We start from the raw sequence: 11,385 nt of genomic DNA, 5'->3' as shown, positions 1-11,385 counted from the left end.
AGAGTCAGTGCCTGAGTCCTGATTCTATCTTTTTCTCCATTGGTTTTGTGAGGTGCTCCAGTACAGGTGTAGCTCAGAGATATCACGGATACGGTTCCACACACTATAATAAAGAGAGCATCACAATAAAGCAAATCATAATCTTTTTGCTGGTGGAGGGTCTTGCCTTCAATTTATTAAAAAAAAAAAATGCAACACCTGTGAAACATAATAAATGCAATAAAAGGAGGTGTGCCTGTATTCTTTCCAGCTGAGAAAAGGTATTTCTTTTGTTTTTCATATTCCTTCAGGTGATTTGAGTTGTGATTCTTACCACTTGCTTCTAAAGGCAAACAATTACTGCTGTGATTGTTGGCTGGTAATCTAAGAGCACATAGTGTTTGCAGTCTACTTTAATCTTGAAACGTTCAGAACATGAACCTTCTAAACTCGGGAGGTTTAGATCATCTCACAAAATGGTGGTGTCTCTTTAAAATATCATAGGTACTTTTGAGATTGTAAGCTATTTTTCTAAGTCAAAAATTTTTTTAAGCCAAAGATGCTGTCCATTCCAGCTCTTTGTAAAGTGTTATGCTCAAAAACACCAGTTCGCAATGTAATTTATATCTTATTGATTTGTACTAGATTATAAAAATGTATTTGTCCTTTTTTAATCCTGTTGGCCTTAGGGATAAGACTTTGCACAGTAAAGTTTACCTCCAGGCTCTTGCCATGTCCTCTGTCCTGACATTCTTGACATACGGGGAAGAACAGACCTCTGGGTTAAGTCTGATGGTTAAGAAGAGAATATGAAAAGTATATTGTACAGGCTGCAAACAAAATATGAGTAAGTGGCACATTAACACAAATGTACTACAATTAGCATAAGGACAGTTGCCCTACCTTAGCACAAGAAGGTTGTGAGATATCTTTCCCTTGTAAAAGCTGTACACTGAAGTGGATATTTCCTAACCCAGGGGAGGAACACGTGACGCCTTTTTTGTTCCATCTGAGCTACATATTCCAGGAGAGACATCATTGTTTATAGCTGACATCTGTTCCTATTGGCTGATGCCCATAAAATAGCAGTTATTAGATTGTTCAAAGTCCGGAATATCATTCCAGGATTTCAAAAATGACTGAAGGGGAAGACCTAGAGAGAGAGGGGGAATATTGCTAAGAAGAAACTTTTAAAAAATAATAATAAAACCAAGAAATTATTACAGTGAGGAGCCTCTAAGACATCTAGAAATTGTATAACATCTACATATCTAATTTTGTTACCCATAACTTATTTTTCCACAACAGTAATAAAGTAATTAAAATGAGTAAGTTTTCCTTCCTTCTTTTCTTCTTTCTTTTCTTCCTTCCTTCCTTCTCATTCATCCTTTCCCATCTCAAAAAACTGGGAATGGATTGCAGCTATGGAGAGAAGAGAAGGAAAAAGCTAGATTTTGTTTGTTTGTTTATTTATTTATTTATTTATTTATATTAGTTTCAGGTGTACAAAGCAAAGTAATAGTTAGACATTTACACCCCTTACAAAGTGATAGACGTCCCCGATCTCCTACCCCTCTGACATTATATATAGCTGTTACAATACCATTGACTATGTTCCCTATGCTGTACTCCATATCCCATGATTAATATATATACAGAATGTGCCAAAAAATGTATACAAATTTGAAGAAAGGAAAAAACTTAAAATTGTAATAATATATACCAATATAACAAAAGATGAATACAAGCCCTGTGTATACATTTTTTTGGTATCCCAGTATATATTTAATTACAGTTGACATTCAATATTATTCTACTTCAGCTTCAGGTATACAGCACAATGGTCAGGCATCTACACAATCTATGAAGTGATCCCCTGATGAGTCTAGTGCCCATCTGGCACATTATATATGAAATACAGTATAGGGAATATAATCAATAATGTCAAAATCTGGATTTTAAAAAGAAAGGACTGAGGTCCAGCCTGGGACGTGTGTTGGCGTTGGTCTGGAGAGGGCACTTACATTTTTTTCCCTGATTTTTTTTTTCTCTCATTTGCAAGATGGATATACCACAATTTATACTAATTCTTCTAAATTTCCACCAATAGATTTTGGAAAATGACTTTATAAGTCCGCCCCGCACCCAATTTTGAGCTATCTTTGAGACCCACATCCCAATAATAGTTAAACTGTCTGGAGGAAAGGTGATAAATAATTTATTTTTTGTTTACACAGAGTGAGACCAGAAATATACTAAAATGTTCAATAAATATGCATTGGAAGAAATTGGCAGACATTTCAGACTATTTTCTTCTTTAAAAGAAAAAGTTATGAACTCCCATGATGCATGTAGATACTAATTTTATAATCCTGCTTTCCTTTTCAGAAGCATTTGAAATTCTGGAAAAAACAGATTCTGTCTAAAAACAATATGTGAGCCGGACCCAGAGACGTTTCTGTAAGTGACATCACGATGGCTGCCCAAGGAGAACCCCAAGTTCAGTTCAAAGTTGTATTGGTTGGTGATGGTGGGACTGGGAAAACTACATTTGTGAAATGTCACCTGACTGGTGAATTTGAGAAGAAGTATGTAGCTACCTTGGGTGTTGAGGTCCATCCCCTCGTGTTCCACACCAACAGAAGACCTATTAAGTTCAATGTGTGGGATACCGCTAGTCAGGAGAAACTTGGTGGACTGAGAGATGGCTATTACATCCAAGCCCAGTGTGCCATTATAATGTTTGATGTAACTTCCAGAGTAACTTACAAGAATGTGCCTAACTGTCACAGAGATCTGGTACGAGTATGTGAAACATCACCATTGTGCTGTGTGGCAATAAAGTGGATGGATATTAAGGACAGGAAAGTGAAGGCAAAATCAATTGTCTTCCACCGAAAGAAGAATCTTCAGTACTATGACATCTCTGCCAAAAGTAACTACAACTTTGAAAAGCCCTTCCTCTGGCTTGTTTGAAAACTCATCAGAGACCCTAACTTGAAGTTCGCTGCCATGCCTGCCCTTGCCCCACCAGATGTTGTCATGGATCCCGCCTTGGCAGCACAGTACGAGCATGACTTAGAGGTTGCTCAGACAACTGCCCTCCTGGATGAGGACGACGACCTGTGAAAGTGAAGCTAGGGCCCAGCATCAGAAGTCTAGTTTTATAGGCAACTGTCCAGTGATGTCAGTGGTGCAGCGTGTTTGCCACTTTATTACAAAGCTAAGCAGAACATGTGCTTAATCTTTGGGATGCTGAAGGAGATGGATGGGCTTTGGAGTGAATGTGGCAGTTAAAACACCTTTTTTGGACCTGCATATTTAGCTGTTTCAGAACACAGTTGGTTCCTTATTGAGTTTCAGATATAAAACTGGTACCGTCACATCACAATATTCAGTGGGGAGATCTTGTTTGTTACTGTCATTCCCATTCCTTTTCGTTTAGAATCAGAATAAAGTTGTATTTCAAATATCTAAATAAAATAAAAAATAAAAATAATAAAAAATAAAAACAATATGTGAGCATTTTTCTACTTTGTTTTAAGACTATACTCAGGAGAAAAACACTAGACAAGACTCATTTTCAAAAGCTGACTGAGTTGTAAGCCTAGATTGACTTTAAAGGAGTAAATTGAAATGACTTTTTTTTTTTTTTTTTTGCATATAAAGAATTTTTTTTTAACCCACAGAAAGAACTAGGCAAATGATTCATTGGAGTATTCCACACTTGCCAATGGATATGGAAGGTCAGCTTGTCAACACACTGTTAGAATTGGGACGGCTATGAATATTTCCTATTATTTATAATCAAAGTGCTCAATTCATTTTACCTTAACCCTTATAAGAGCAGACATCTAGAAAATAGAGTACCTTACCTCATTAGTTAAAGTGAATGGCTCATTCCTCTTGATTCCTATAATTTATTTGTAAATTAGGAATATTGATCCCACTGACAACATTCATACTTTATAGCGGAATGTATTTTGATCATATGTTTTGATCTGAAAATAAAGAAAGCCTGTCATTTAAATAGGCATTACTGTTTGTAAAACAAAACAACACATTAACAAGGACAGCAGCATAAAGTACACCAAACAAAAAACAAAAAAACAAAAACAAAAACAAAAAAACTAATCTTTTCAGTTACTGTATTTTGGTTTCTATATTATTTATTGTAATGTATGTTAGACCTTTTTATTTACTATCATTATATGATCGAATAATTACTAAATATTGATAAAAAACAAATGAAGAAGACTCTAAACTTGAAACACACTGGTAGTTGAAAATTAATTAAATAGTGAAAAATAATATTTAAAATGAGAAAAAAATATCTAAGTTCTAAAACTGTGAAGATTGCTTTGTCTAAAGATCATGACAAGCTTGGTGTTTAGGCTTTAGAAGGGTTCTGTGATTAAATTAGTTGTCCACAGTCAGGAGAAGAGCAGTGTGTGTGTGATGTGTATGTGTTTTACGAAGGCTTATTTAATATAACATATGATTAATTCAACAAATACCTGTGAGTATGAACTTTCTGTGAAGTTACTGTGATATGCTTTCTGCAGTAGAGGACCTTAGAGTTTAGAAAGGAAAAGGCATTGAGTTTTAAAACTATAATTGAAGATAGAGTGTGAGAATTATGGAATTTGGAATTCAGAGAAAGCATAGTACAGGGGAGTTCTGTGTCCAGATCTGGCTTTCCAATGGACTCCGTTCCTTGTTATTGGGAGTTGACGAATAAGTTAATGTTATGTCCCTCAGTTTGTATTTCTGTGAAATAGTGATCAAAGTAAACTTAAAAGCTACTGTGAATAGCCTTCAACATATATTGATTGAATGTTACTTTCAATTAAGTATGTGTAAGACACAAATCAGGAGAGAACTACAAATATTTTGGCTAAAATTAGGAAAATGCATAAACACAAACAACTTAAAAACACATACATATGTACAAAATAATTGATAACACTTTTTCTTCATGTATTTTATAGGTGCTGTGCCATAAAACCAGCCACATAAAATTAATTTTCTTCATAAATTAATGTCTCTTAGAAATAAACAATATTTCCTTTGTAAAATCTGAAACTTAAAACAAATTCTTACGTTTCATTAGATTATACTGCAATCATTACATTTTCCATCACAGACTCCTAATTTACCATGCCTTCTTTAATACAATTAAAATTGAAAAGAGCCATTATCTTTTCATTTTTGAAAGTGTTTATTTAAAAATTGATCCAGCCAATTAAGCCATTTTAACTGCAATTTGTACAGATATTTGGAAAATTGAAAATGTGTGATTTGGACATACATAGAGGATATTTTCCTTTGTCATCTTCCGTTTTTGGACGAGTATGATTTCTTATTTATTTATTTTTATCTTTTATTTGAGGTATAACTGGTATATGTAATTATATTTGTTTCAGGTGTACAACATAGTGATTCAACATTTGTATATATTGTGAAATGATCGCTATGATAAGTCTAGTTACCATCTGTCACCTTACAAAGTTAATAAAATATTATTGACTATATTCCCCATGCTGTACATTACATCCCCAAGACCTATTTATTTTATAACTGGAAATGTGTACTTTTTAATCCTCTTCATTCATTTTTCCTACCTTTCGAATCCCTCTCCTATATGGTAATCACCAATCTGTTCGCTGTATCTGAGGCTGGGTTTTGTTTTTTGTTTTTTTTGTTTTGTTTTCTAGAGTCTATGTATAAGTGAAATTATGTAGTATTTATCCTTTTCTGTCTGATTTATTTCACTTAGTATTATATTCTCTAGGTATATCGATGTTGTTGCAAACGGCAGGATTTCATTCTTTTTTTATGGCTGAGTGTATATATATATATATATACACACACACACACACACACCACATCTTTTTTATCCATTCATCCACTGATGAACACTTAAGTTGTTTCCACATCTTGGCTATTGTAAGTAATGCTGCATATATTTTTTCTAATTAGTGTTTTCCTTATCTTCAAATAGATACCGAGCATTGAGATTGCTGGATCATGTGGTAGTTCTATTTTTTTTAGTTTTTGAGGAACTTCCATAATGTTTCCACAGTGAATGCAACAATTCATAGTCTCATACGAGGATTGCCTTTTCTCCACATCCTCACCAACACTTGTTATTTGTTGGGAAAAGAGCTATTATTGACAAAGATTATCTATTTTTAAAATAAACTTTTTAATGAAGTGTAACACATTATGAATGGTAAACAAATCATAAGCATACAGCTGATAAACTATCATAAAGTGAGGTCACCCCTCCGTCGGACTAGCATCCAGATTTAGAAATAGAGGAATACGCAGCACTCCAGCCCTTGTTTTATGTCTTCTTCTAAGTATTTATTTCATTTCCTAGCCCAGGGGTACCACTATCTTAACCTTTAAGACTCCACTATTTTGCCTACTTTTGAATTCTATGTAATTTGATTCATACAGATAAATTCTTTGGCATCACGTTTCTTTTATTAAACATTATATTTGAGTGACTTATTCATGCTATTGCTTATAACAATAGTTGATTTATCCACATTGTATTTATCCATTCTCTTGATGAATCTTTGTGTTACTTCCCCTTTGGAGCGATTATAAATGATGCTATTTGCATTATTGTACATATATTTTGGTGAACAGATATACTTTATTTGAGCATATATCTTAAAGTATAATTTATGTATATGTACTTTTCACTAAAACACATATTGCCACACAAGACATTTTCCATAGAGATTGTACCAATTTATACCGCTACAACCCAGGTAAGAAAGCCTAGTTTTTTTGTATGTTTAACAACACTTGATGTTGCCTATCTTTTCCAATATATACTGGTATTCCCTGTGGTTTTGATTCAAATTTCCTTAATAACTGTTATGGCCTGACTTATGCTCCCTTCAAAATTCAAACGTTGAAATCCTAATCCCTAGGACCTCAGAATATAACCTTATGTGGAAACAGGGTTATTGTAGATGTAATTAGTTAAAATAAGGTCATACTAGGGTAATTATACCCTTATCCAGTATAACTTGTATTCTTATAAAATGGAGAATTTGGACACAGAGACACAGGGAGAATGTCATGTGAAGACTAGAGTTTCCACGCCACAAACCAAAGAATGCCAAACATTAACAACAAACCAGTAGAAACTACAAAAGAAAAATGGAACATACATTCCCTTAGAGGCCTTAGAAGAACTACAGCTCCCTGATACCTTTAATTTGCACATCTAGCCTCTGAAAGGTAAGAATAAATTTTTATGGTTTAAGCCACACAGTTTGTGGTCCTTTGTTATGGCAGCTCTAGTAAACTAACGTAATGATTAATGTTAATTTGTATTTCTTTGTTTACAGATGTTGGCATTTGAATATTCTCCTTTGTGATGTGCCCATTCTAAGGGCATTGTCTGACTTATTTTCCCGAGATAGCACTAAGAATATATTAGCTATTTGGCTAAAATTGAATTTCATAGATAGATAGATAGATATACACATATCTATCTATCTATATATAGATAGCTATATATACACATATATACATATATACACATACGTGTATATATGTATATATGTGTATATGTGTATATATATATATATATCTTCTCTGCAGTATAGTTTTATTAATCCCTTAATAATGTCTTTTGTTAAACACAAGATCCTAATTTTGATATAGTAAGATTTATTAGTGTTTTCCCTTATGTTTACTTCTCTTTATATTCCTAGTTGTTGTGTCTTTCATATATAGTTCTACAATGTTTCTAGGACTGATTTTTTTGTGTGTATGATGTGCAGTAGGTGCAAGATTCATTTTTCAACTCAAAAGTATTTATAATTATCCATGCCTTCCTTTATGAAGCTTAGTCTCCTTTGTCAATTACTTACATAATCAAAGTTTGTTATTTACTTTCAGAATCAAAGTTTGTAATGGAGACACGATATCCTAAAATAAAAGTTTCTCTATAATAACTAATGTTACAAAGTAAATACTCATGAAAAATGTGTTCATGCTTGGCATGTATGAGATAAACTGAATCAGAGAAGTCATTTGATATCTAGTTTATTTTTTTAATGGCCTTGAATTCTGGACACCCTTATTCACAAAGATCTATATAGAAGACATGTTACAGTTTCCATATTTGTTTTGCCAAGTGTGGTAGAACTTGTGTACAGAAATGACAGAATTCATAATAGCCTTACCCGTTTAAATCTTGTTTAGTGTGAATACTCCTTTCGAAAATAAGTCTGTGTTTTGTCTCTTACATTTTTGAGTTTATCACCACAAAGCTGGTTGACTTGGAATATTTATCTGCCTTAGGCGAGAGAGGAATTAGAGTGTTAGGGAAGAGATATAAATAGAAGTAGTCTTGCAATTAATAGTGTTGCATTCAGAATGATTTCCTCACTTTATTTTATCAAGGGCCAGCCCAGAAAAGCTAGACCACACAGTTTCATTCAAGGAATAACAAAATGAAAAGGAAGCGAGGTGGTCTTGCTCATACCCAAGAAAAATTTCAGGAACAATGTGGGGGAAAGGTAATGGGCTGATGTTTAAATAAGTTCACAGCTGGATTTCTTTTCTTTTGACTTTAGCTTACCAGGGGGACTTGTAGAGAAAAGTGAGTGTAACTAAGGCAGGAAGTAGCTCTGTGTCTTCTATCCCTACTGGGTCTCTGGCAGGAGATTACCTCGTGGCTTCATACAATCTTTGGCAGCAGCCTTAGCAGTGCAAAAATTTTTTCTCCCTAATCATAATGTAAAATATTCTCAGGGACAGCCAAGTAATTTTCTGAGAAGTGTGACAGGGGAGATTGTTGCATGGACAATGAACTGAATGTGTATTTAGTGCTATAGAAAAGACCACCAGAGCTGAGGATGGAAGGCCCGTCAGGAAAACATCATCAGAGTATGGATCTAGAGCCCTCGGCAAGTGGAACACAGATTGAGTCAGCATTTCCTGGCAAGGCATAAAGTCCAGCTCATGAGTTAACCCAGATCAATCACCCAGCAGAAACCAGGGCAATAAGCGACATCGTCTTAGAGATCATGAGGCGGAAGAGAATCCTAACTTTTCTTTGCCTTGTTTATGTCATCTAAAAAGGATCTGAGGGGAGTAAGAACGGGAAATTGGTTTCCTAAAGGATTGAGCATTTTTATCCAGTAGACTGAAGAGCATGAAAGTTCATTTAAATTTTCAAAGTAAGATAAACTTTAAATCAGTTTAGATTTGGTTCTCTTCTTTTTAATTCTTCTCTCTCTCTCTCTCTCTCTCTCTCTCTCTCTCTCTCTCTCTCTCTCCACACACACACACACACACACACACACACACAAAATGGATGAATTGATGATTGATATTTGGTGCCTCATCCTAAGAACAATGGGGAAATACTGAAATTCTTTAAGTCAGAATGTGGTGAGGGGCACTGAGCTAGCATTGTTGTAGGATGTTAAAAATATCACGTTTCTAACCCCTGCAATCCTAATTGCATGTAACGAGACCACAGATCACCAATACAATTTTATATTTCTGTTATTATAATTTTTAATATGCCTAGCCAAAGAAAACCCAAATGAATGGTGTGGCATTGTCAATTCTAGGATCCTGGGTTTTTGAGGCATTCATTTGGCTCCCTCCATAGAAAGAATTTAATGATCCCTCTAATAGATCAAGTTTTCTCATTACCAAATACATTCTAGATGGACTATTTGCTTATAAGACAAATGTAGTGAGTTTTGTACTTGTTCTCACTTTCTGTGAGGTCCGTCCGTCAGAGAATTTGAATAACCAAAAGAATCCACAAACTCATTTTTAAGGGCATTTGACAGGGTGGTTATCTGTAAGTTTAATGTAAAAAAAATTAGTTGCATTTTATACACAGTAAACAATTAGAAGAATAAAGTAATTAAAGAGAAAATACTATCAGGAAAAATAAATAGCTAATAACGAATCATAGTACAAGGCTTTTTACAGGTAAAATTCTAAATCCTGATTACTATATAAATAAAGTCTCACTTTATTTAGCTCTTCCCTAAAATATATATGCTATATTCACAGATAAAAACACAGAATGTCACAAATATATTAATTGCCCCAAACTAATCTACATAACTCAATGAAATTCAAATTAAAATCTCAACAGATTTTAATGGAATATTATTATTTCTGCATTTAAATGAAAGGTCAAAGAGTAAAAAATCCACCATGATAATTGAATAGCAGGACTTATAAAGAATCTGAAATTCAGATAGTGTGATAGACAAATTCATCAGTGTAATAGAAGAGAAAGTCCAAATACAGAACCATGTATTTACAGTATATATAACAAAGGTAGAACAATAATAGATTGTTGAGAAAATGAGGGACTATTGACAAGGCAGAGCTCTAAAAAATGGTTATGCACAGGGTAATAAATAAACAAAAAGGCATATTATGTATATCAATTCAACTCTAGGTCAATTATGAATGCTAATGTCAAAAATAAAACTTAAAATTTCAGTAGGAAGTTTAGGTTCTTATATTTTGGGCTTTGGTATAGAACAGGCAAGGGAATTAATGAAAATCCATTTAGCATTGTTCAAAAAACTAGTACATATTACTATATTAAAACCAAGAATGTTTTTTTTTACATCAAAAGAAACAAACAAAAAGAGCAATTACAGGGGTGGGGGGCCATGTTTACAATCTCCACAACCAAAAAAGAATAGCATCAAGCATATTTAAAAAGTAACCACAAATCAGTAAGAAAAGCAAAACTGCTCAACTGAAAAAAATGGCAAAATGTAGGAATAGGCATTTTGTTGAAGAAGAAACATAAGGAACAGAATTATTAAAAATCAGAGAAATTTAAATCAATATCATAATGAGATGCTCTTTTACATTATTCAATTGATAAAAACTATATGATAATATCAAATGTTAGAGGGTTTATGGCCACACAGAATCTCATACATTTATATTAAGAGTATGCAAATATTTTCAAAATAATTTAGCATTATCTCCTAAGACTGAACATTGCATACTTTATAAGGAAATAATTCTACTCCTAAGTTAATATAGAGAAGAAACCCTTGGCCATGTACAATAGAAGACACGTGCAACTATGTTCATAGCAGTATTGCTCACAATAGAAAAAGAAATTGGAAACACTCCAAATATTCATGATGAGATCACAAATAAGGTGTGGTGTATTCACACAATGGCTTATCATAAGGCGGTCAAAATAAATAAATTATGGTAACATACCCAATGTGGATAAATCTCAGCAAAATAACATTTAATGAACAAACACAGCTCTAGGACTATATGAAGCATGATACTTTTAATAAACTGAACATAACTAAAATTGAAAATATACTGCTTGGGGAGTATTTAGATGAACAAAACAATATA

The 11,385-nt window shown here is 33.5% G+C and overlaps 1 pseudogene; it reads left to right on the top strand.

Moving 5' to 3' along the window:
* Nucleotides 1-2,434: 2,434 nt before the first annotated feature.
* LOC117025038 (GTP-binding nuclear protein Ran-like) lies at nt 2,435-3,108 on the top strand (annotated as a pseudogene).
* The last annotated feature ends 8,277 nt before the right edge of the window (nt 3,109-11,385 follow it).

The sequence above is a fragment of the Rhinolophus ferrumequinum genome, chromosome 7 (genome assembly GCF_004115265.2).
Source record: "Rhinolophus ferrumequinum isolate MPI-CBG mRhiFer1 chromosome 7, mRhiFer1_v1.p, whole genome shotgun sequence".
In the NCBI taxonomy this organism is placed as follows: Eukaryota; Metazoa; Chordata; class Mammalia; order Chiroptera; family Rhinolophidae; genus Rhinolophus; species Rhinolophus ferrumequinum.
This window is presented reverse-complemented; position numbering and strand designations above follow the sequence as displayed.